Source organism: Alligator sinensis, unplaced genomic scaffold, assembly GCF_000455745.1.
Source record: "Alligator sinensis unplaced genomic scaffold, ASM45574v1 scaffold324_1, whole genome shotgun sequence".
In the NCBI taxonomy this organism is placed as follows: domain Eukaryota; kingdom Metazoa; phylum Chordata; order Crocodylia; family Alligatoridae; genus Alligator; species Alligator sinensis.
The window spans coordinates 103,452-129,789 of record NW_005842188.1 but is presented as its reverse complement, the minus strand read 5'-3'; the positions used below and the strand labels follow the sequence as shown (position 1 = coordinate 129,789).

Genomic DNA, 26,338 nt, shown 5'->3' with positions numbered 1-26,338 from the left:
GGGGCCAGGGCCGGCCTGCGCCCCCGCCAGGCATCTAGGTGCGGGGGGGGCAGGCCGGCTGCTTCCCAGATAGCGGCGCCCGCGCTACTTTTCTATTCCTCTTCCTACTTCCCCGTTCGCTTTCGGCGCCCGGAGGCAGGAAGGCGTATGGATATTCCCGCCCCCCCAGTCTTCTTGCACGGTCCCCGCTCGCCTTGGGCGCGCCTCCCTCCCGCCCGTGGCAGCGCGGGCCCTCGCAGAGGTGCCAGGTCAGAAAACACCGGCCCAGCTCCTGCCCCTCCCCCGCCCCCGGGCGCGGTGCTGAGACTTGAAAATTGCGCTGGGTCAGAGGATTTCTCCGCTTCCCCCCGCCCCCCCGCGCGCACACGCCCCGCGGATCCGTCCCCTCGGCTGCGTGCCAGCAGCGCGTGCGTTTCACTTCGCACCCTCCTCTCCGCCACGAACGAGTTAAGTGAACCACGTAGGAGGGACCTAGGGCAGAGTTGGGGTGCAGAAGTGCTGCAGGAAGGATCTCTGTGTCCACGGCTGAAAGCTTGTGGTCTTAAAGTGAAATGCAAAAACTTCGCATTTCCAGCCTGTTCACTGCTGCGTTGTGATTCAAGGTACTTTCTGTGTAACGGAGGAGTACAATAGTTTAAGTAGACTTTCTTCTAAGAAGCCTTTGGACCTGGGGGGGAGGGGGATGCGGCTTGTCTTTTTTCCGGTTTTTCTCCTCTTTTCCTTTTCTTTTTTTCTCTCTGTCTCTTTTTTTTAATTCATCTCTCTCAGTCCTTTTCTCAGCTCCAGTGCCTTAACTTCTCTGTGAAGTTTTATTTCCTGGTAGACAGAAAATTCAGTTTAATCATTGAAGTTGTGATATTGCTGGGAACTTGCTGAAGTTTTGGACTTATTTCTTCCAGTTTACATGATTGCTACTGGACTATTGGCTTGTTTGTTTTTTAATAAACTTTTTTTAACATGGTGTGGGAATGTGTACAAAGATTTTATTTATCATGTAGCTGAGCCCGTGCTTTTAAAATATAAGTATTTTAAAAGCTTTTCAGTGGAAGAAAACTTGCAAAGACTGAGTTTCACTTTCAAGGAAATAACTGTCCTGACTCAATTCATTTAGAAAATGTAAGTTAGTACTGTACAGGTGCGTATGCATTGTCAGTCTTTGACAGTCATGGACATAATATACAGAGGATACATCATTTCCATCTGTTTTTTAAATAATTAAACTTGTATTTATTATGTATTTGACTACATCAAACAATTACCCTTTGTGGCTGCATTTTCTTAACTTCACCATGCCCATATTTTATAACTATATAAAAGTGGGTGTGGCAAAAAAAAAGCAGGAGACAATTGGATATCAGTAGACATTGGATATGCAGGTAACTTATTTTACCTGATATTTGATTTCCTCCTTATTTGACTGTATAAACTAAGTGATTTTTTTTCTAAACAGAACCTGGAAGAACTGATTGCATTTTTCACCTTGTTTAACTGATGCTTACTTGCCCTTAAACAGAGTTACTTTTTGAGGAAATAACCGTGAATTTCTGGCTCTAAGCATCTGTATTACCATTAGAGAGACTAATGCAAGTTGAAATTACCCGCTTATGACCATAGATTGCTACACTTTATCATGAAACCTAATCAATACAGTTTTTATTAATTTGTTTCTATTAAGCCTGTTGGGCTATCTTGGCTTTCAGAAAGACATTTCAAATAAACTACAGTTGTCTTCTTAAAGACTGTAAGTTGCATTGAAGACTTCCGAGAAGTACAAGCTCTCTTGTAAGTGTAAATCGACCAAAGTTTGAAGGAACTTCTGACTTATATATATATATTTTATTATTATTATTTTTTTTGGTAACTTGGAGCAGTGTGCACGTGTGCCTGAATGTGGCTGGTATTGCATTGAAAATGTACTGTGATGGCATTTTTAAGGTGGAGCATACACCTACTAAATATTAAAGTTACACTATGCCCTATCTTCTTTGGTTGGGGTTTTTTTTTCTATTTTTTTTTCCTTTTTTTTCTATTGTTTTTCTTTAGGATTGGGACTTATACTGTTCTATCTGAAATACAAAGCTAGGAGGAAATCTTATTTCTGAACAAATAGTTTTGATATCCTTAATTAACTGTATGGCGATGTGTCAGAACATGTAGTTATATACAGCTTAAAGTGCATGCATACTCCCTGCCTACACACATTCTAGGAAAGGTGTATGTTTTATCCATTTTGGATGTCCTAAGGCTATTCTAACAGGTGTATCAATTTTTTGGTAGTGTTTTGTGTGTCTCTGTGCATAGTTTAAATTTATATGGAAAGAATAGTGTTGAAGCACTTGCTCTTATAGCAATTTACTATTCTTTGCTATCTGCTTGGGGAAGCATTAAAGTATATATTAAAAGGAACTGGGGAACTTTTAACATTATACTTCATGTGTATGCTGCAGGTATTTGCTTTCTTAGATGTAGTCTTCCCCTTCCCTCCCCTCCCCCCCTCACTAGTTACTAATCATTCTAGTAACTTACATTCATTACTCATTTCGTCACAGACTGTCAAAGGTAGAGTGCATCTAAGATTTATTTTTGGGTGTATTTGGAAACCATAGAGAGTGAAGTTTAGGTGTATTGTGTCCTAGTTAAAATGGGTTTTTATAGTACAATTTTAGAAATAGAAAATAGCTTATTTTGGACAGAATAATAAATATACTTTGCAAATATTCTGTATGCATATCACTGCAACTTCTAAATACCTAATATATAGCACTAGACTCCTCATCAGAACGTTCTGTCTTACAAGCAGTACATTTTAGAATATTTTATTTGAACAAACCATATAATTTTATGTTATTGTAGATTGTCTTATTATGTTTCTGTGATTCTTCGAGAAATGCTGTAGTTTAGAGTAAAGTTACCTATTTTTCTTGACTGAAATAGTAATGTATTTTACATTAGAAATATCACCCACACATATTGAAGGAATGGCAAGAGAGAAACTGATTGCCTTTTTGTATTTTATCTTTACTTCAGTCAACAAACCAACATTATTTATTTATTGCTCTGACCTATTGACACTAGCTCTATAGGTTTGCGGGGTATCTGCTGTCTTAATACATATTGTAGATACCGTAGATCTACTTGGGTTTAAAAAGGAAGCCATCATGGGAAATCCCTATTTCTGGGTAATAAAATGTATTTGGGAGATGGCTAGAATTGGCTTAGTTTGAAATCTTCTGTTTCTGTTTTTAATAGCATTTAAATCAATACATGTATTGATGTTTAACCCTTTATAGTAAACTTTTTAAAAAATCTAATTTGCATAACAGAAATATTTTGGAAGCTGTCTATTAGAGAGCTGATGGGTCTGTAATAAATAATTTAGTCAGGGTGGGGGGGTTGTTTGTTTGTTGTGTGTGTGTGTGGCTTTCCAGTAGTCTTGCATAGAGATTAGGGAAGAACAATGAAACTTCAGTTCTTCAGCATATTTATTTATTTATTTACTATTTTTAACTTTTAATTAATATTTTAATCTAATTGTAGCTTACTATATCTACCTTTATGGAAAACAATACATTTATAAAGGCTTTCTTTAATCATAGATGCTTTCAAATTTCAGCAGTTAGCTAAATATACAGTACAAGCATGCCCCCTTTTATTGCTGTGTAAATACACAATTAGAATGTATAGATAGTTATGGGTAACTCTTCTGAAATCTTAGTATATATTTTAGCAAAATAAATCAAGACATTCTCATATTACCTGAAAATGAAAAATAGCAGTGGCTGTTGGTCCTCGTTAATATCTAAAGAACCACTATTGGGTGTGGGTGGGGGGAACCCACCTTGACTATTTAGGTTCTAAAGTGTTCAGAAATAAGTGTTTGCACTCTGAAAATATCATTAATAAACTTATAGAATCAACTCACATGCCCACTAATTTGTATTCTAATATGAAATGCTTAATTGGATTTGATTTGTTTCCAGGGAAAAAAATAATTACCCTGATTATGATTTAACATGTTTTCATAATATTAAGTTTCAAACTTAAGATTTTAAATTTGTGTTTATATTTTAATATGTTAAATATTAGTATAAAAACTTGAGGGAAATTTTTTACCAAATAAATTATTTTATGTGGCTTTGGATCATTTTCAAGTTTTGTTCTTAAAAGGGTGGAAATAGGGAAGACATGTTGGAAGAGAGGGACCTAGAAGTAAAGAAAATTTATTTTTTACAATAAAAGTAACCTTGTTTATTAAATGATACAGTTGCTGTCTTTAATGAATTTTGAAAATACAATTAAGGAGTAAAAAGCAAATCCTATTGAAAATATTTTCTAAGCAGGTGACAAGATCAGGACAGCTGCTGCTTATTTAATAGACTTAGGGTGTATCTTGTCAAAGCACATAGTACTGATACTACAAAAAAATAATCGGATAATTTTGCTCCTTGAATGTATTGCTTCCTTCTGTAGATACTTGAAAGTGACCTTCTATTATTAGGTTTTTCCTTATTTTTATCCACCAAATATATTTTCCCTCAAAATGTATGGTATTATGATGACAGCAGAATATTATTCAATATGGTGTAAAATAGCTTATATGCATAATACAGTTACTCCTCACTAACATGTTGATGATGCTACTGATATCTTGGAAAAAACGGGTTAAAACTTTTTAAAGAAAGCAGCACATGGTAAACACTTTAACAGTCCATAGCATATTTTTAGAGCTATCACAGTTAGCATGCACACAATAATTATTTAAATAGTTTTTAAGTTAGTTTTTTTTTCCCCTCCTAATCTTTCTCTCCCTCCTCACCCTTCTGCAAAAATGTTACAGGGAGAATGAAAGCAGAAACATGTTAATCTGATTTGTTTCAGAAGGTTTCTGATAATAAAGAAGCATATCACAGGTGTTCCTAATCAAGTCAGTTAGGCAAAAAAAAAAAAAGAGTATTTTTAAAATTAGGGTTTCCTGTAATGCAGACAAAGTGAGGGTCAATTTGATGACCTACATCTATGTTTGGGGATCGACCATGAAACTCTGGGTGTTGGAAATATGTTATAATACATGACATTTTTATTGCAGGTTTTGACCTTTCAATAGAGAGCTGATTCTGGAGAACAACTTACTTCTGTGATTGAAAAATTCTCTCTGAAAAGCTGATGCAGTATAAGTATGGTATATATTGTATTAACATATCCCTTATTGCATATGGTTTTTTGTTGTTTAAATGTGTGTAGTAATGGAGCTTCTCTGGCTTATTCAAAATGACCCTGTTTTGCTGGGGTAGTTAAAGATTTTTTTTGTTTGTACAAGTTATTCTTCTTTACACTCACTCTGTAAAGTTTTTAAAGACTTTTTTTATTTAGTCTCCATTTCCTTCTGAAGACAGCCTGTGTGTTAAGTGGCCAAAATATGTACAAAAAGCTGAGTTTGCAACAGCCTTGATCATTGGAGTTGCATACATTCTCCATATAGTGTTGTTCTCATAGTCTTATACTGGAAATTGCTCCAACTGAAAGCTGCTGTTCTTGGGGGGGTGGGGGGGAGTATGGATGATATATTGTTTATTTTTAAGTAAATATTCTATTATCAGTAGGGTGTATTAAAGAGAAGAATAGAGAACCAGTTGGGTGCATTTCAATGTACTCTGCAAAATTTATTTTAAAAGATATTAATTGGCCATTTGACAAGTAAAGCAGCAGCATAGAACATGCAAAATTGTCTCTTTTTTTTAAAGGCCACCACCCAGGAAAATATAGTCAGAAATTTAATTTATTTTAGGTGTTTTTTTCAATAAATACACCAATTGTATGGAGTAAAACAATAAATAATTAAATAATATGCATAGAATATACCATACTCATCTCACAAGTCCTTCTTCAGTAAGAATGCTAATTTGGTTGAAAATGAGAAATCCATTCCAAGTAATACAGACCTATCTATTGGCGTATGAATAATCTCAGCTAACTATTAAAATAAATACCTAAAATTTTTAAATATAATTATACTAAGATCAAATAAATTTGTTTAAACACTAAACAGAGAACAGGAATTTTAAGATTCTTATCTTTCATAAAATGTATTGTGGCAACAACTAATTTTATGAACAAACGGTGACATTAGTAAACTCAGAATTCGGTGTGTCTCCAGTTTTTATCTTTCATCAAGATTTACTGCTTTTAAATGTACATATTTTGTATGAAATAATTCTAGCAAGGTAGAAGCTATATATTTTGTAAAACAAAAATTTTAGATGGCCCATATATTTGCTGATAATACCTTTACAAAAATCTACAAATTCATTTATACATAAACTCATCATTTATCCTTGCTCTGTAGCTGAGTTCAGATCTCTGTGAAAGATTGCTAGCTCTTGCCATTACTATACCTTCTGTCATATAGTAACTTGGACAATTTTTTTTCTTGAAAACTGCATAGAAAATATTCCTTTATAGTATTGCAATTTTGTAAGGAACTTGCCTGCTGCACACAATTATCAGGTATGAAATTCAAAACTTTGAGTACACAATATAAAATCTTGATATTATTGGGATACAGGGTAACTTTGATTTTAATAAAACTTAGACCATATCCCTAATTTATTTTGTGGCGAGAAAGAACTACTTTAATTTTTTTTTAAGTAAGAAAAGTAACAATTTTCTTGTGACTTATTTTTTTAAAACATATACATACACACATTACCTTGAAATTAAGCTTGATGTACCATGGTTTTTAATTTTACAAGTTCTTCACAATTTTTTTTGTCTTGGTGTAGATACTGTAACATTATGAATAATTTGACTTTCTGGTTCTGTAAGAATGAGGGCCTTGCATAATGTTTTTGCAGGTTTTGGGGTTTTTTATACTTTCTTCCCCCCCACCCCTGGACAAAAGCTGTTCAATCTTGTTAATGAAAATCAGGAGTATATTGCAAGGCAAAAGTATTAAACTCTCCCAAGTGAAATATTTAAAAGATTGAAAGCTTGATGGAGTATTCCTTGGTCTGGCACAAACTGAGGGTATCTCTAATGCAATATTTTGCTGGAAAATTATAGATTTAAACTATAAATTCCAAGGATTATTGTAAATTTAGGGCCTAATTCTGAATACCCTTAAATACACAAATAGTCCTAATAACTCATTTGTATGAGTAAGGATTTGCAGGATCATGACCTTGGTATTTCCAATCTTTTTTTTTTTTTTCTTTTGTATTTTTTTTCAAAATAATTAATTTCCTCTAATTAATATATTTGTAATCGCAACATTTTTCCTTTTAATAAAATAAATATGTTAAGAACTATCTTGAGGTCAGTAGTTGTCAGCTTTCATTAGAAAAATCACTTTTCAGGTGTTGGTTTGCTCTAAAACTTTTCCTTAGTGAAACTTAAGCATGTCTGTTTTGCCACCCCAAAGTGCATTTGAAATTTTTTTTGAGATTTGTGCTTTTTCTCTCACTTAGGTTCCACTATTGCAATCCTTACTTAAGGAAATCTCATGTGACTGTATTGAAAGCTTAGCATAAATGAGGACTGCAGGGCCATGTAGTTAAAATTTTGGTATGACTTACAAATTGTATACTTTATCTACTTAAATCACTCTGCATTATTGAACAATAATGAGTTTAGAATGGATAAAAATACCTAAGATTTATGCAAGGGTAAAACTCTAGCAAAGTAACTTTTCTTAGGCATTTTTTTATCATTCATACTTTAGGTTTATACACACGACCATACAGATTTTGTTGGGTAAACAATAGTTTTGAGAGCTGACAACACATGCTTATATAATAGATTATAACTGCTCTAAAAGAGCTGTTCCAGATTACTGTGTCAACTCTGTTTTCTTTAAAGGCTTCTTTTGCTTTTCAAAGTTAACTTAAATAATTTCCCTGAAGGAGATATACAGCTATTTAATTTGTGCCTACTCTTTAACAATGCATGTAAAATCATCAACTGTTTGAAAACCCTGTGACATCTTAGTCAAGACGCACTTTAATTTTGGAATCTATAATAACTGAATTTTCTGGTTTCTGTTTAAACTGGGTTGAGCCTTACTACTATTTTAATGTAAACTATTGCATACTAGATGTGTTAATTTTACATCTGACCCACTTTATACTTAATTCTTCCTCCTTTTCTCCTAACACAACATTTTTTAAGAATCAGCACACTGAAAAATAATCATATTTAATGATTCATTAAAAATATTAATTCTTTACATTTAAATCTTTGTTCTTTTACCCAAAAGCTTTTGGAGAGTGGGGAGTGGCTCGCTTGTCAGGTTTTATTTTTACCACAAAACTTAGCAAAAATGCTTCAAAAACAATTTTATGGATTAAGAAGTTCTGTTTTTGTTTTTTGTGATCAGATTTCACTTAAATATCAGCAGAACAGAGTGAATAGTGTATTGATCTACCTTGTTTCAGTTGGATCCCTTGCTTGTCAGTTTTAAAACATATTAGTTTGAAGGTGTGGTTGAAGAGACAGCTGATTGACTACTGTGTTTGAGTAATGTACTATTAATACACACTAACTTTAAGTTTATTTGAAATATTCAGATACTTCAATTATTTTTAAAGAAAGGCAGTTAGTCACGTTAGTCTGAAGTATTTTTGAGTGAATAATGTGAATAACTTATTTTCTGAGGGAATTCTTTTTCAGTCTCTTATTTCTCTAAATGCTTGCTTGCAGTATTTTAAAAGGAAACCATTTCTTTCGTAACTGAATTATTCTCGAATGTCTTAATCTTTGTCTCACTATTTCACACTATTTTAAAGTAAAACAGCTTTTTTTAAAAAATGCTTCAATGCAAGTAAAAAGTGCATATTACTAAACATATTTTACACTATGACTTAAACTCACTAACCTTTAAGAATTTGCTCTTAAGTAAGGTTTGTGAATATTTTTGTTTTTAAAAAAAAAAATTCATTGGCCTTTGTTGTTAATGGTGATTTTGAATTCAGTGAAATTATTGGGTCTAAGTGGCAAGGATTAATGTTGTTAATATCCATGAAAATAATTATAAAACCATAATCATGTTGACTGCTTCAGCTGACTTTTATTTTTCATACTTAAAGGTACCATGTCTAATATATTAAATGTCCCAAATGATGCCATATGTGAGGAAATTTTGTAGCAAATTGAGAAAATCACAGGATTTGACTTGGAGTTGCTCACTAAATCACAAGGGGGGGCAGGGGGGATTGCCCTTTAAATCGGGCAGGTGATGCAGTCTCTAGATTGTTATCGTATGGAGAAGCACAGTTCTCCCAGATGCCCTGCAGTGTAAGATATCCCATATATCTTCCAGGAAAGGGAGCTTTGAAAAGGAGGGTAACCTATTCCTCAAGATGCTTCCTTATAAGACCCTTCATCTCCCCAGCAGAAAACATACACACAAAACATTCAAATTCCTTGTAATGTAATGATGACAGGGTTAGCACTATCATGTACAGACAGATTCCTGATGATCAGAATGGAATTATCTCTTCATGTCCTCCCCCCCACCCCACCCCAATTTACAGAAGGCCTTCAGAAAAAGGGGAAATGATTTTGCTTAGCACATTGCTGTAGCTGCTTTGCTTGCTATTTCTAGACAGTATTTGTAGAGATTTTTACCACAAGTCCATCCAAATAAGGTGTTTTGGCCAGTAGGTGGAGAAAATATTAATTGGAGGTTGTAGTTTTGAGTCACACAGATGTTCTTGAAACAAAGGCCCGCACCAGGATTTCTTGCATTACTTATATATATTTCTCTGGTGTAGATAGCTGGGGTTATTAAATACATTTGGCTTGTTACTTTGATTAGTAAAAATATAGATGTGATTCCAAAATTCGTTTCTCTTTGTTCACATCAGTGGGAGATACAAATATCATTTGAAATACGACTATGGGGAGAGACCTGTTGTGTTTCCTCTTTCTCCCCCCCCCCCCCCCCCCCCAATGCTACAGCCAGGATTAAAATTTAGATCTTAATCTACAACTCAGACTCTTGAATTACCACTCAGAGAATAATTTGTTCTAGAGCATCAGTGGTGGAAGACTGTGTTCCAGCTTTATACTAGTCACTTTCTCTAGGGTCTGATTTCACCTATGGTGTCACAGGTACAATGATTTTGATACTAAAACTTGCTCATCTTTTTCAAATTGATACTTCTACAAATTGTATTTGAGAATTTGATACTAGTGTATGAACAGTTAACATAATAAATACAAATGCCTTGACACGTATACTTTCATTTAAAATCATTCCATTTAGGAAGTAAGTAAATTTTCCCAGTTTTTTGTGTAATATTCAGTTTGTCAAACCCACATGCCAGATTGATGATTCTGGTATGAAGATAGTAACTTAACATGTTGGCTATAATTACATGCATGTGTGCGCACACACAATTTTAGACTGCAGAATAATATAATTTTCTTAGTGATCTGTGTGACCAATTTTCCATTTTGTAGAAAACTACTTAGAACTTGTCACTTATAAATGTATTTTACAGATCTTTCTTATTCAGCACAGCATTTCATCACATTTGAGAGTTTTGCTAACTAGTAAAGGACTTCACCTTTATTCCATAGGAATTTGCTTTTCTCTGGATTCCAGTTCAAAAAGTCTCTACCTGCCCCAGTAGGCATAACTTGCTCAGTGTGGTTAGCTTTGTCTCTGTATTAGACCATTCAAATGTCATCTTAAAGGTATGGATTTTCATGTGGTGAGATGCTAGTACAGATGTATCTAAATGTAGTGGCTTTTATGATTTAAATATGGATAAAAAGCAAAGTATGTTGTGAGCAAACATGTTTTAAATTGGCCTTAGCCTATCAATACCCAAGAAATGACTATTCTTGACCCTTTCTAACTTATTCACACCAGCTGCACTAATAACTAAAAAAAAGAGCAAAATATTGTAAAATTATATAAATTTGCAAGCAAGCGCAGTTATTTTTAAAAACCAAGGCTAGTGAACCAGACATAACATCTTTATAGAAGTACCCATTAATAACTTATTACATAATTAAGTGGAGCTAATATTTTTAGAAAATGTATACAGTAAACACTTTGTGAAAATTTAAGTCATAATAATATAAGCCTTCAGTAAGGTGTTTTGATATTAAAGATTTGAGAGATGGAGAGACTGTCAGGTTATTTTTGTGTATTTTATCTTGCTGTGTAATGAACTGCTTAGTATCGATGATCTGGAACTGCTCGTCAGTGATCTGGAAGATGGTATGGAGTGCACCCTCAACAAGTCTGCAGATGACACCAAGCTGAGGAGAGTAGTAGATATGTTGGAGGGTAGAGTTAAGATTCAGCGAGACTAACAAATTGGAGGATTAGACCAAAAGAAATCACATGATGTTCAATAAGGACAAGTGCAAAGTCCTGCACTTAGAATGGAACAATCCCACAGACTGCTACAAGATTGGGACCGACTGGCTAAGCAGTACCTCTGCAAAAAAGTACCTGGGGTAGACAGTAAGCTGAATATGAGCCGACATGTGCCCATATTGCAAAGAAGGCTAACAGCATACTGGGTTACATTTGTAGGAGCATTGCCAGAATATCAGGGGAAGTGTTTCTTCCCCTCTATTTAGCACAGGTGAGGCCACATCTGGAGTACTGTGTCTAGTGTTCAGTCCCCCACCACAGAAAAGATGTGGACAAATTGGAGAGAGTCCAGCGGAGGGTAGCAAAAATAGTGAGGGGGCTAGGGGACATGACTTACGAGGAGAGGCTGAGGGAGCTGGGCTTATTTAGTCCAGAGAAAAGGAGACTGAGCGGGGATTTAATAGTAGCCTTCAACTACCTGAAGGGTGGTTTCAAAGAGGATGGAGCTAACCTGTTCTCAGTGGTGGCAGATGACGGAACAAAAAGCAGTAGTCTCAAGTTGCAGCAAAGAAAGTTTAGGTTACATATTTGTGGGGGGGGAATTTTCACTGGGAGGGTAGTAAAGCACTGAAACAAGCTACCCAGAGAGGTTGTGAAATCTCCATACTTAAGAGTTTTTAAGACCCAGCTAGACAAAGCCTTAGCTGGGATGATCTAGTTGGGGATGGGCCTGCTTTGAGCAGGGGGGTTGGACTAAGATTCACACAGATTCACAGAAGTTTAGGGCTTGAAGGGATCTCATGAGATCATTGGGTCCAGCCCCCCTGCTCTGAGTAGGAAAGACTGCTGGGGTGAAATAACTTATCTGAACAAGAAGAAGCACCGGTGCTTTCTGCAGCAAAAAACTCTTTGGATAATCTGCAGGCTGACAGCTCAAAAGTTGCTTCTTCTGACAGATGCCACATGGTTTCCTGAGCTTCTTCCTGGTGTCCCTTCTAACCCTAATTTTCTATTATCTTGCTTAGGGACTCTAGAACAGCGCTTCGCAAATAATGTGTTCTGGAGAATAGCTCTCCCCGTGTCTCTAGAACCCTGTGAAATATCCAAGGTCACTTTGTCATTTTCTGCAGGTCTGATCACCAGCTCCTGATAAATGAGACTACCTATATGTAGTCTAATAGTCACATTGCACCAGACATCTTAACCAATATTGGAGCTTCAGAATGGAAATTAGGTCATCGCACAAAATAACATCCAACAATAACCGACTTTCATGAAACGACAAAAAATGAAAGCAGAAATGTTAACTTGTTAATGTGCCATATGCTCTTTTAGCTTTTCTTTTTCATTTATGTGTTGTTTAGTTTATTCAAAAGTATGTGTAGGTTTTCTGCTTCTAGGGAGTTATTTTTTAATATCTTGCAGTGTTTTTAGTGATCTCTGAATTTTTTGCTTTGTTTCCTCCTCCTGTGTAAATTGGTAGTGTAGGCCCTTGCAAATGCTTTTGCTTTCATGCGTGTAAATATTCCAGCTGGACTACTCTCATATCTAAAAGTGAGCACATCTTCAAGTGTTGATAGAGTTTGGAGACTTACTCAATTGCCAGAAGACAGGTGAGAAGCTACCAGTGGGAGAACTAGTATTTTCATACCGCTTCAGTTAAAATAACACCACTCCTTCCTTTTGTTACCAGTTTGATTCCTGTCCTGGCATTATACAGTCAGATATGGATGGTTCTATTAATATATCTTGAGTATATCTTTAGGGTTTTATCTGTTGAATATTTGTGAGAAATATTGAAGGTCCAAGAATAAATTGCAGTAATGCTCTACAGACCAATATTACACTATTATTCTGTTCTGTCTGTAAACAGGTACATTCATTTGGCACTCTGAAGAAGAGATTATTTTGGCAGTATCTTCCCACCCCTTGACAAAAAGATGATACATCTGACTCAGAACTGGAAAGGGAAATCTGCCAGTTTACGTCAACTCCTAACTTGTGGGCTTCTGTTCACCACAAGGACAATTGGGTGAACAGAAATTACTTTGCCAGTAATTCTTGGAAGATGAGGAAGAAGAGTCATCTCCAAAAAGACATGTGGTGCCTCACACTGTAGGCCTGGGCCTTCTGTATTTATAGGAAAAACATAGTATAATGTAAGGTGTTCTTACACTTAATTTAATTCAGAAACCAGCAACTAAGATTGTTCCTGAATCTAAAGTTTAAAATGGGGAGGAGCCACCTTGAGATTTGTGATGCAGAATAAGATCAAAAGAATATGCTTCCATTCAAAAATGCAAGAAATCTATTTTGAAGGTAATAAGGTAAGTTCTTTGAATTTTCCAAACTTACCTGAATCTTTTTGTCTGTGTTCCAACTGAGTTAATCTTTTCATTCCTAGTCTGACTCAAAATGGGCTTCCTGCTATTAACTTGGGGGCAGAATTATCTGTTTTTGAAAATTTGTCTTTTTTTTCCAAGTCTTGTTTAATAAATGATGACATTTTGAACTGTTAGAGTAAATTACTAATAGAATCAGTTTACCTCTACAGTACCCTTGAGGTCGGTAAATACTATTCTCATTTTGCACATGTGAAAGTGATTCTCTCCTTTCCCTCGTACATACACCCTTTCTGATGCGTGAAACATGATATACAATTCAGTTGAGTCAGAGAACCACTTTGTATAGCTTAGGAGTAAGGAAGCTCCTCCAAGAAGAAAACTGCTATTTGCTTAATAGAGTATTTACTCAAATATGGTATTAAGCAAATAGATGACTGACTTATAAGACGACCCCCCGCCCCAATAATTAGAGTCTATATATGGAAAATGTATACATTTGTAATGATTTTCCAGGTATAGTGTCTTAATTATTAGAGGTTTGCCTTGAATTTGTCCCTTTCCCTGCTACAACAGAGAGAAGAAATATGGGGGATCAGGTAGCCGTTTGCTCTGTGCTTGCATCCACCTTTTTCCTTGGTAGCCCTTTCTCCTCCTTACTGTCAGACCCTGCTGTCCCAGAGCTTGTGGAAGTGCGGAACAACTTTGAAAACAATAACCTTGAAATTTAAACAGAGCTATAGCAATTTTCATATAGCACCTATGCACTTGGCTCATCCAGAATTGATGCATGTAACCTTTTTTTGAAACTGCTGGAAGTTTTGGCAAAAGTTTCACAAACACAGTTTTGAGCAACACTACTTATATCTAGCATTAACTATGCATGGTATTAGTCCAAAGCCCAAACAGTTTATGATTTATCTTAGTTCATTGAGCTGGGCCCTATGGCATTGCATACAGTTCACCCAGAATCCCTCAGTTGTGCCCTCTCTGTCTGGCACATAAGATTAGGGTGGCCCTGCCCTCCATGGTTATCCCATAGCTCAGTACTGCTCAGTATGCGTATATACTCCAGATAGACCTTCTTCCCCTCCCCGCCACACATCCACAAAGGGCCCATGTGCTAATTACCCTTCACTTATGACAAGAACACTTGGTTCCAGTCATAAGTCATGGGATGCTTCAAAAATTGATGTGCAGATAAGGCACAGGGCAACCTAGTCTGGCTTCGCCATGTGGAGGGTGGACCACATTAATCATATATAATGCCCCAGGCTGAGAGGGTGCAACAGAGGGATTCTGAGTGAACTGTATGCAGTTGGTTGTAGCTCACCATGACTTGGAAAAAGTGCCAACAGTGAGGTGGATTGCACTTAATGGGCAGTAGCATGTGTCTTATTCAGATGAGCTGCACTAACCTATCTTTGTGGTATCCATCAAGATCAAATGTAGGGGTGTCAAAGCTGGCCCTTCCAGTGCTGACCTGGTACTGCAGTATCTCCAGCCCAGTGCCATTTTCCTATGGAGCCAATTGTGGGGTGGGGGACACACTGTCATCTCTTTGAATAAATACAGTAGATGATTAGCATGGATAGCTAACTTCTTTCTTTAAAAGAAAAAAAGGTATATCAACTCTTAATAGTCAAAACAGGAAAAGTATAATGGCCTTCCTGTATTCTTAGGTTTGTAGATGCTTACTAAATGTTTGGCAGAGTTGGGACTAGAATGGGACTAAATTTCTATTCTCCTGCTTTAGGTATTAAACTGTATTTCTTTTCTTTGATATATCAACTCTTTATGGTATTTTGATTAATTGTTAAAGGTTTCATTTTAAGCCTGTTATTAAATACCTGGTCTAATGTGGAATAGCAGGAAATGTTTGGTATCTCTGTTCTTTGCAATGCATAGGGATGATAAATTCTTTTCTGTTGACAAAACTAAAAAAAAAATTTGGATTCCACCTAGGTCACTCTAGACTAGAGATTCAAAGGTGACCTTTACATACTGGATTAGCAACCAATATTGGCTGCCTTGGAAAATTGTAGGAGTATTGGGTAGCAGCTTCTCAAACGGAGCCTGTGAAAAAATCCTCATGTCTTACGCACACTTTAGAATCTAATATCCTGCCCACAGATGTTCAACTACAAAATAAAAAAAGGCTTTGAAGCCAGTAGTAGTTCAGCTAAGCTGTTTTCTCTGTGTATTCACAGCTACCACTGAATGGAAATCCAAGTGAATGTAATTAAGAATCGTCTTCCTAAAGAACATCTGAAACTTTAGGATGTTCTAATTAATTTGTGCTTAAATGACAAATTAAGAGCGCCAAGTACAATACATTCCCAAGAACAGCAAAAATGACAATTATTGTTCCTCTGTTGTGGTCTAGTGAGCTTCCGTACCCATGTCCTGGTTTGCTAAATATTTAGGTACAAATAATGTCTGGCCTTACCATGTTTCAGGCACTTACTAAAAAGGAAGTAATTGGTGTGATTTCATTGGGTCATAAAAGAAAAAAATAACACTATTTATCTCTGATCTGGATGGCTGGGTCCAAAAAGGCCATCTTCTTTTAGAACATAGAAGAAATGCATTGGACTAGAGTCTGACAAATTAATGAAACACAGACTGGCTGGTTTTGCTTGGACTCTTATGTCATTGTACTAATACCCTGGTCCTAGAATCTCTAAAAGCCACACCCAAAAAAAGACTTGGCTCTTGGGCTTGATTCAATGTTCTTTGCTAAAGACCAATTTTATTTCATCTTAGTTGTTTTATAGAAGGACTATAAATATCAAGTTCGTTCACTTGCATAGCATTTTGGGGGTAGGGAGGAAGAATATTCTGAAAGTCTGCTTTGCTTTTTTAGAATTTTGATCGGATTCCAATTAAGTGCCAAATTAAAAGACCAAGTCAGATTTGACCCTTGCTGAGTTATATTCCCAGTTCCTTTGTAGGCCACATCCAGATGAGCGTGGATGTTTGATTCCCCCACAGACAAGTAGCAGTGCTGCTGCTACTTGTGCCACACGCTCTGGCGCATGGCGGTTTACCCTGGGTGGGATAGGGGAGACTGGGGCCAGTAGCTTTACTTGGGGTCCTAGGGGCCAGGGAAGCTACAGCTGCAGCACTCCTGCAGCTAGAAACCTGGACAGCAGCTGGAGCATGGCTCCACTGACCAGACTACTGCCACATGTCACCCTGCTTTTTTTCCCCACAATTTTTTTTTGACCCCAGGATTTCCTGGGGTCAAACTCCCCCTGCCCCTGCACACTGCAAAGTAGCAGGATGGAGAATACCTAAATGCACGGTGTGTTGCATGACAGAAGGGTCTGTGGTGTCACATACTGCACAACCACACTCATTTGCATGTGGCCATAGTGTGGTTGTGTCCATTGGGTGCTAGAAAAAGTCAGATGTTGCTCAAGTGAGTTTTACTGGGAAAAGAAGAGTTTTCACTTAAGGTTTTATATATTACAGAAATAGGTAATATGAAATGCTTTGACTAATGAAGAAACCATTTTCAGTAAAAACAGCCAGGTGGGCAAACAAGTCAGTACTGTGGATGTGTTCTGTTGATCATTTGAGCTGGTATATATTGCCACCCACTAGGTGGAAAAGAAGAAAAGCTTGAAAATTCTCTGCAGCAGGGGCGGGCAATTATTTCTAGTGGAGGGCCACTTACTGAGTTTTGGCAAGCCATCGAGGGCCTCATGACAGGCAGCCAGGACAGATAAATATTAATTCTCTAACCTTTTTAAGGGTCCCGCGGGCCAGATAGAATGGCCTGACGGGACGCATTTTGCCCACCCCTGCTCTACAGTCTTCATTTCTACCAAATCATGTTTTTTCAGACAATGAAAACTAAAAGCTTGTACCCAAACTGTTTACTTTTCCCCTTATTCCTCAGGGAAAGTTCCACATACTTGGAAGTTTTGCCTCTTTATCCTGTAGCCAGAGGGGAATCTTTTGGCAAAATAGCATGTGAATCAGCAAATCATTTCTAGGATCCATGCATGGTTTTAGAAAAACTTTCAGAAAACATTGTTTGGTTTGGTTTTTTCTTAACAGCCTTTTCTAGTTTTCAAAGAAAAGAAAAAAGGCCTAGAAACTTAGTTCCTTTAAGAGGAACATTATTTCCGCTAGAACAGGGGTTAGCAATCTATAGCCCGTCACCTGGAATGACCCTGAGCTGGGATCATTTCAGCCTGCAACCTGAAAAGATTGCCGATGACACATCTAGAACGGTCATTTTATGCTAGCTTAGGTATTTATATATGGCCGGGAGGGCGGGGGGGGGAGTCCTTCAAAATAGGGTATAGAAACCTAGCGTTGGGCAACTTTATGGAATTTGTAAAGTGGCTTATTTCTTTTGATCCTGGAATTTAATTTTGTATGCATGCTTTCGAACAGAGAAAATCGGTATAGATAACAAGTGTTCACATGCAGGTTTCTGCCTTATTGCATACCTAAGATACAGTGTACTCATAGGCCTCTAGAAAAGGATCTTGTAAGCCTTAACTTCAAAACCAGAGAACCTTGATTTGTTGTTGTTGTTGTTCCATGCACAAGCTTTGTTAATACCCAGATCTTGTTGCACCTTGTAATTTCTTTCTGACCTAGAAATCATGTTGATACTTCAACTGATTGCAGACCATTTCCTTGAAGAGAGAGAGAAACAAAGATGTTAAGCATATCTAAGATAATACTGTATCAGTGTCCTAAAAGAGAGAAGTTATTTAATTTTGTTTCACTAGATTCAAAATCCGAGCAGGCAACCTTAGTTTAAAGATTACAGTTAAAAAATGTTTAAATATATGGAAATACAGTATTAAGCTATTCCAACCAATTTCAGCATGCCTACATAATGACACTTTGATTCATAAAACGACCTTCCAACCCATGTGCCTTTTATCTTCTGTATGACAATGACTAGTCTTGAGGGTTTTCATGTACTCAAATGAGCATTAGGCATCCACAGTATGCACTGCATACATCAGATTAGTTCAGTACTTTTTTTCTATGACACCAGCTACACAAACATCTAAGACAGTGGTTTTCAACCTCCCCCCCCATTTGTAGACTCCTTCAGAAATTTAGGAAGTGCCTTCAAAAGCCCCTGGAAAACTTTATATTTAAGACCGTCTTTTAATCATGTCTTGAATAGTTACCCATCCACGTGTTCAGGCAATTAATGGTGCCACAAAAAGGAAATCCAGCCACAAAAATATTGCATAAGAAGTGTGTAATATTTTTGTGGCTAGTTTTTGTTGCACCTTAAATCAAACGTGTGGCAGGGTTAGGACTGCACCAAGGTCTCTAACTGGCTCAGGCGTGATCCCTACCAGCCAATAATTAGCTGATCACCATCTGGATCTGGGAACCACACCTTGGCTAGTTAAAGCCCCAGTGCCATCCAAGAGCCAACTAACAATCAGCTGATTGGCTGCTATCTGACTTCCAACTTGCCAGTGCAGGGGAAGCCTGGGATCATGACCCCAGTGCAGTCCTGACCCTAACATGGTTTCTCCCTGCACTGGCAAGTAGGGCATGGTTGGGATCTAATCCCAAAATTGCACATTGTGCTGCACACACGTGGTATGGCAGGAAGCATGATAGTTGGGATTATGGATCAAATCCCATTGTGCTTTTAAATAAACATCTGTCAGTAGGCTAAGACCACTTGCTTCCTGCATATGTGACACAGATTTTAAATACTGTGCACCATTCCAATAAAGACTTGAAATCAGATGACCAAGGTGTATCTACCCCTGCATTGTGGCAGCGTAACTAACTCCATGGTAGGATAGTACTTGTGTGGCAGTATTATCCTACAGTGGAGTTGATTAGTTTACTCCATCCTAATGGCTCTACGTGTGTAGATGGTGGTGTTCTACTGCAGAGCTGATTAGTCAGCTCCTCCATCTTTTGTAGATGGGCCTCCAGATAACCTTCATTCCAACCAATCTGCAAATATTGGCTTTTGCTCAAGAGTGTAACTCGCCTCCTCCCTCACCTCCCCAGGCCAGATGGACAGTGCCCCATCTGCCCATGTGCTGGATCCAGCCAATGCTTGTCATCCAGTGCCTGGGGCAGGTATGTTGGGCACCATTCAACCATGCAGAGGGGGGCAGGGGGTAGCCTGGCCCCATTGAAGGGGAAAGGGGTATGGCTTAACTCCACGTAGGGGTAGGAGGCGTGGCCTGGCTCCAACCTGGCTGGGTGGTTGTGGGGGACCCAAGCAGCATGGCCTGGCCCTGCAGGGGAGGGGATGGAGTCTGGCTCCAACAGGCTGTGTGGGGCTTGGGGTTTGGGAATTTGACAGGGTATGGAATGTGGCTGTATTAAGGGCCACTGCTTCCCTGCTGCCAAATTTTCCTGACCCATGGGAAGACCTGCAGACTGAATTCTAAGGCTTCACAGGCTGCAGGTTGAGCACCTCTGGTGCAACTCATTCAGTAAATTGTACAAGGCACATTAATGTCAGAAGTATATGGTTACCTCAAACCAAATTGTTAATTGGGTTTAATTTAAGCCACATTTAAACATAGGCTAAGAAAAGTCCTTGGAGATAGGGGAGAACTTTTATTGGATGAAAAAAGCTTGATTTTTAAATAGTAGTGAAAAAAAAATTAAATTTATCTAGTATACAGTGATTGTGCATTTCCAAATGTTCAGGCACTTTTTAAACATAGAATTACTGAGTTCTACCATATGGCTTTATGTAACACTACTTCTTTTTACTCTTAATTTAGGTGGCTCTCCAGTTGATCAACAGACCATGAGCAAGTGTTCTGTAGAAGCAGGCTGTGGCTGTTTCACCTCCGTATTTTCGGTAACTAAATTGCAGTGATAGAAACTAAAAGTAGGCACCTTATTAGAATCCTAGAAAGTTAAGGTTGGAAGGAGCCTCAGGAGATCACCTAGTCCAACCCCCTGCTCAAAGCAGGATCATCACAGCCAAAACTTCATCTAGTCAGGGTTTGAAAACCTCCAAGGATGGAGCTTCCACCACCTCTCTGGGTAACCTGTTCTAGTGTTTTACTACCCTCCTAGTGAGAAAATTCGTCCTAATATCTAACCTAAGCTTCCCTTGCAACAAGTTGAGACTTGCTCCTTTTTCCATCATCTGCCACCACTGAGAACAGTTTAGCTCCATCCTCTTTGGAACCACCCTTCAGGTAGTTGAAGGCTGCTATTAAATCCCCGCTCAGTCTCCTCTAGACTAAATCAGCCGAGGTTTCCTTGGTCTTTCCTCATCAGTCATGTCCCCCAGCCCCCTCATCATTTTGTTGCCCTCTGCTGGACTCCGTTTTGTCTACATCCTTTCTGTGGTGGGGGCCCAAAACTGAATACAGCAGTCCAGATGTGGCCTCACCAGTACAGAATAGAGGGGAATAATCACTTCCCTTGATCTGCTGGGAACACTCCTACCAGTGCAGCCCAGGATGCCATTAGCCACCTTGGCAACAAGGGCACACTGCTGGCTCATTCAGCTTACTATAACCCCCAGGTCCTTTTCTGCAGAGCTGCTGTCCAACTAGTCAACCCCCAGCCTGTACTGGTGCATGGGATTGTTCTGTCCTAAGTGCAGGACTTTGCACTTATCCTGGTTGAACCTTGTGAGATTGCTTTTGGCCCAATCCTCTGATTTGTCTGGGTCACTCTGAATCCTAGCCCTACCCTCCAGCATATCTACTACTCCCCCCAGCTTGGTGTCATCTGCAGACTTGCTGAGGGTGCGCTCTGCCATCTTCCAGGTTGTTAATAAAGACATTGAACAGAACTGGCCCCAGGACTGTCCCCTTGGGCCCTCCCCTTGATACTGGCTGCCCCCTAAATATCGAGCCATTGATTACTACTCTCTGAGCCCAATGCTCCAGCCAGTTTTCTATCCACTTGACACCCAGCCCAGTCCATTCATCCAGCCCATACTTCCTTAGCTTGCCTGTGAGAATGTGAGAGACTGTATCGGAAGCCTCACTAAAATCAAGTTACACCCCATCCACCGGTCTCTCCACATCCACAGAGCCAGTCAACTCATAGAAAGCTATCAGGTTGGTCAGGCATGGCTTGGCCCTGGTGAATCCATGCTGACTGTTCCTAATCAACTTTTTCTCCTCCAAGTGTTTAGAAATGGATTCCTTGAGGATCTGCTCCATTCATAAGTCTTCCTTATGAACTGTTGCTAGAGCTTCCCCAGTCTGGTGTTTCCATGTCTGGAAGAGGAAGTGGTCTGTGTGATTATGAAGAGAAATTTTCATGGGCCACCTATTTTTCTTAAAGAGGGTGGGTCTATGTTTTGACAAAATTTGAAGTACACTGACTTACTGATGATAAACTAAACCTTAATTCCATCCTAAAAATTAGTTACATCAATGCAGACACCCACACTACATAGAGAAAATCACCCAAATTGCTAATTTGGTTTATTTTGAGATGAGTTTTAGCAATAGATTTGGAGGTAGGGGAGAACTTAGATTGGATGAAAAAGTTTGCTCTTGAATATTGTGCCTGTTTAAATTGAAGAGGTTGGACTAATTTACATATGGACTGTAATAGTCTATTAGCCTCCTATGAAAATTGCTCTGTAAGAGATGCATTTTAGAGTATTTTACAACTGTTGTCACAAGGATAAATTAAAGATCTTACTCAGTTTTCTCATATTAATTAGAAGTCAGTATTCTTACTTTTTTTTCTGTCTAGCATGGCTGTGGTTCAGTTTCTGTTAAGTTTGGTGAATGAACTGAATGTGGTAACTTAAGCCTGAGCTGTAGAGCAGTATATCATTGCTATAATGGTGACAGGTTACTTTTAAATTATATAATTCCTTAACTTTTTTAATTCTTCCTTAGTGGAATCTCTCATTTTTGTATATGCATAATACTTTAAGTTCATAAAATTTAAGCTGCAAATATCCTTAAGAACTGGATCTGCCTCCCCCCCCCTTTTTTTCCCCCCCCCCCCCCTTAATTAACACCCACTTCAGGGTAGCTTTTAAGTAACACTGAGATCAAGTTTAACCCCTACCTTTGTTTTGAGAAGGAACAGACATTATAAATCCAACAAAAAAGGCTTGTAATATGTGCATTAATAATGCAGCACTGTCCTAGTCCACTAGCACATGACAGAGAAACTAGGTGTTAAACAAAAACCCAAAAGTGAAACTTCTGTTTCAGTTGTCTGAGCTGATGGGAAACGAGCATCAAAGTTAACAGCATGTATTCCTACAGATTCTGTATGATCCTGTTTACTCCTTTTGTATTGAAAGGGAATGGCCCAAATAATGGAATACTGGCATGTGCAAAAGGAGTATAATAGCATCAATATACAAAGCATAAGAGTGCCCAAAGAGCAAAAAACAATGTTGATACACGAACAATCATCACGAGGAAAATACTGCATCTAACTAAATGCATTGTTGGTACTAGCCAGAAAAAAAATATTAAATTTTTAGACACCTGGGCAAATAAGCATTCCTGAATGAAAATTGATTGTAAGGCCTACACTGTAAAGGTTTTCTAGTTTAACTCTAAGCATTCAGATTATTACATATAATCAGTCCAGTGATTATACTTAAATTCTCCTAGTGTAGAGTATGTGCATGTGTGTGCACTTACCACAGTAACCCTTCTTATGGTTTTGCCAGTTTTCCAAGCAGTACAAGTATTTTCATGCCAATATACATGGATTTTCAGTTACTGAGGCTTTTACCAGCATAACTGCTTTGGGATAAATATTGCATTCCCTAATCAACCTAGTGATATCAGCAAAAGTTTAATGTAAATCTAATGCCCTCTAAGTGAATCTACACATGTGCATTACTGCAGTTGACTAATTAGCTCCATAGTAAAATGTCATAGTCTACGTATGCACTGGTGTTAGGGTGCAGTAAACTAATTTATTCTGCCATAGGATAGTATTTCTGGGGACAGTACTTAACTCCGCTGAAACGCATGTGTAGATGGTGACCAGGCAGGGGTCCAGACTCCTGGCTGTCACCTAGCCACACGGCTCCACACATTTGTCACCCTTGTGCCCCAGCCAACCCCTCCGCTGCTCAGTGCCACCACTTGGAGCCCAGGGCTGACCCCTGGAGCCTACTGCCAGCTCAGGCATGCTCCACCCCAGCTCAAACTGCTGCTGTTCCAGGTGCACATGTAGATGCTGCTCCAGGGAGAAGTTCAGTCTGGGAGAAGTGCTCTGGAGTTTTTAATTGTATGTGTAGATGCACCTTCTTAAGGCTAAATGGGCCCAAAAAAAACAAAACCCAACCTTTTTCTGTAAATAGAAAAAAAAAGCTCTCTACGCATGGATCAGTCCATCACAAGTTACCTCTGAGGTTCAGTGCAATGAATTGAAGGACTTGGGTTAGGTATACATTAGAAACCTTTGACAATATGCTAATACTGTTCATGGGTTTTGTGTGTGTGCAGGCGTGTGAGTAATTAATATATATACACACACAATAAATATACTACAAAAAGTCTTATGGTCTACATTTAAAAATGTTTCTGTCAATGTATTTTCTTTGGGAAACCAGTGTAAGTGGTGCCTGTGCCAAACAGGTTTGCCAGTATATCTATAATAAACCTTTTCTAGTATAAACCAGGCTGGGGTGAGAGTCTGAATTCTAATTTGACTTGAGCTGCCGCTATCCTTTTTCTTTTTATGCCCCTCCCATCTCCGAATATCTTGTATGAATGGTAATATAATAACAACATCAAAGATCTCCATTCAAGGGAAAGCTAGAATGGAGAATACATGTGTTCTGTTTTCTTTAAATTCTTCTAATGCCAAAACTAACTGACGTTTGTACACTGGAAATTGTAATTTGGTGCCTCTATGCAGAGGAGAACTATTTACAGCTTTCAGGTAGACAAGCTTCTGAAATTTGAACCATAAAGCTCATGTGCTAACTTCACAGAAAGGTCTAAAAATGACCCCCACTGTAAATAATACACCACATATGTTCAAATGAGACATCTAATAAAGAATTTGCATTCTTGTATTAAAATAGCTAATGTTATTAATTTAGAACTAATATTTAACTTTAAAAGAAAATACAGAGTTTGCCTTGCAACTAATGTCTTTCTTCCCTTGATGTTTAGTAGATACCTTGGCCTAACGTAGCAGCACATAATGGTTTGTGGATTTTGAAAAGGTGCAGGCCATATTGTGCTGCCTCAAAAATACAAGGGTTTCATCTTCCTGAAGTGAAATGTCATTTATGAATTAGACTCATGATCATGATGTCAATCGTACCTTAGCAGCACGTAAATATTGGTGTTAAGATTCTGTAAATATCTCCAGTATTAACTGTGCTGCTGAAGTAAGTTTGGCCTGTCTGCAAATGAGTCATAGGGAAGGGGAGTACATTGATCTTTCTGACTTCTCGGAGCGGTCTTTATTCATGCTCTCAGTTCATGAACTCTACTCTTATACCTTTTTTTATTCTGTTTAGATTGTTCATTATTACCAGTTTTTAGCACCACATCGTACCAAATAGTAAATCTAAAACGTCTATCTTTTTTAGTTTGTTTGTTTTCTCTGTATGACTGCTGAATTTAAAAGAATAGTCACAAAGGGAGGAAGGAGGACCCAGGAAACTATAGGCCAGTTAGTCGTACCTCGATCCTGGGTAAGCTTTTTGAGAGAATTATCCTCGCGCATGTCCACGAGGGGCCAGCAGGGGAGATTATGCTTAGGGGCAATCAACACGGGTTCATTTAGAGGTAGGTCCTGTCAGACCAACCTGGTGGCCTTCTATGACCAGGTTACAAAATGCTTGTATGCAGGGGGTAGCAGTGGACATAGTCTTTCTGGACTTCAGGAAGGCCTTCGACACTGTCTCTCACCCCGTTCTCATTAAAAAATCTAGGGGACTGTGGCATCGACACCTACACAGTCAAATGGGTCAGTAACTGGCTGGTGGACCGCACCCATAGAGTGGTGGTGGATGGGTCTTATTTGACCTGGAGGGATGTGGGCAGTGGGGTTCCTCAGGGCTCGGTCCTCGGGCCTGCACTGTTCAACATCTTCATCAGCGACTTGGACGAGGGGGGTAAAAAGCACCCTGTTCAAATTCGCAGACAACACTAAGTTGTGGGGAGAAGTGGGCACGCTAGAAGGGAGGAATAGGCTGCAATCGGACCTAGACAGGTTACAGGGGTGGGTGGATGAAAACAGGATGGGTTTCAATACTGACAAGTGCAAGGTACTGCACCTGGGGAGGAAGAACCAGCAGCATACCTACAGGCTGGGGAATTCCCTTCTCGTCAGTGCGGAGGCAGAAAAGGATCTTGGTGCCATTGTTGATTCCAAAATGAACATGGGCCGACAGTATGGGGACAGGGTCAGGAAGGCCAACTATACCTTGTCATGCATCCACAGATGCATCTCAAGTAGGTCCAGTGAGGTGATCCTCCCCTATATGACACTGGTCAGGCCGCAGTTGGGAGTACTGCGTCCAGTTCTGGGCACCACACTTCAGGAGGGATGTGGACAACGTGGAGGGTCCAGAGGAGAGCCACCCACATGATCAGGAGTCAGCATGGCAGGCCCTACAAGGAGAGGTTAAGGGACTTGAACCTGTTCAGCTTCCACAAGAGAAGGCTGAGAGGGGATCTAGTGGCTGGGTTAAAACACGGGAGAGGGAAACAGCAGGCAC

General features: G+C 38.6%; 1 protein-coding gene and 1 long non-coding RNA gene across 9 annotated transcripts in view; one reads left to right on the top strand and one right to left on the bottom strand.

The window, feature by feature from the left end:
• LOC102385515 overlaps window positions 1-21,037 on the top strand; it is a 97,736-nt gene extending 76,699 nt beyond the window's left edge. For 5 of the 7 annotated variants that reach the window (XR_003094684.1, XR_003094678.1, XR_003094679.1 and 2 more), the window contains 3 exons: window positions 5,087-5,179; window positions 13,203-13,656; window positions 20,424-21,037. This is a non-coding gene — a long non-coding RNA (uncharacterized LOC102385515). Of the gene's footprint in view, window positions 1-5,086; window positions 5,180-13,202; window positions 13,657-19,692; window positions 19,765-20,423 lie in introns of all 7 variants that reach the window. The other 2 variants (XR_003094681.1, XR_003094683.1) reach the window with 2 other exon arrangements.
• KCNRG (potassium channel regulator) overlaps window positions 9,932-26,338 on the bottom strand; it is a 46,824-nt gene continuing 30,417 nt past the window's right edge. The window contains exons 4-5 of one of the 2 annotated variants that reach the window (XR_003094677.1): window positions 18,138-18,329; window positions 9,932-11,268 (exon numbers count right to left, since the gene is read on the bottom strand). The gene's annotated coding sequence lies outside the window, so the exon portion shown is untranslated. Of the gene's footprint in view, window positions 11,269-13,651; window positions 18,330-26,338 lie in introns of those variants that run through there. The other variant, XM_025207191.1, reaches the window with a different exon arrangement.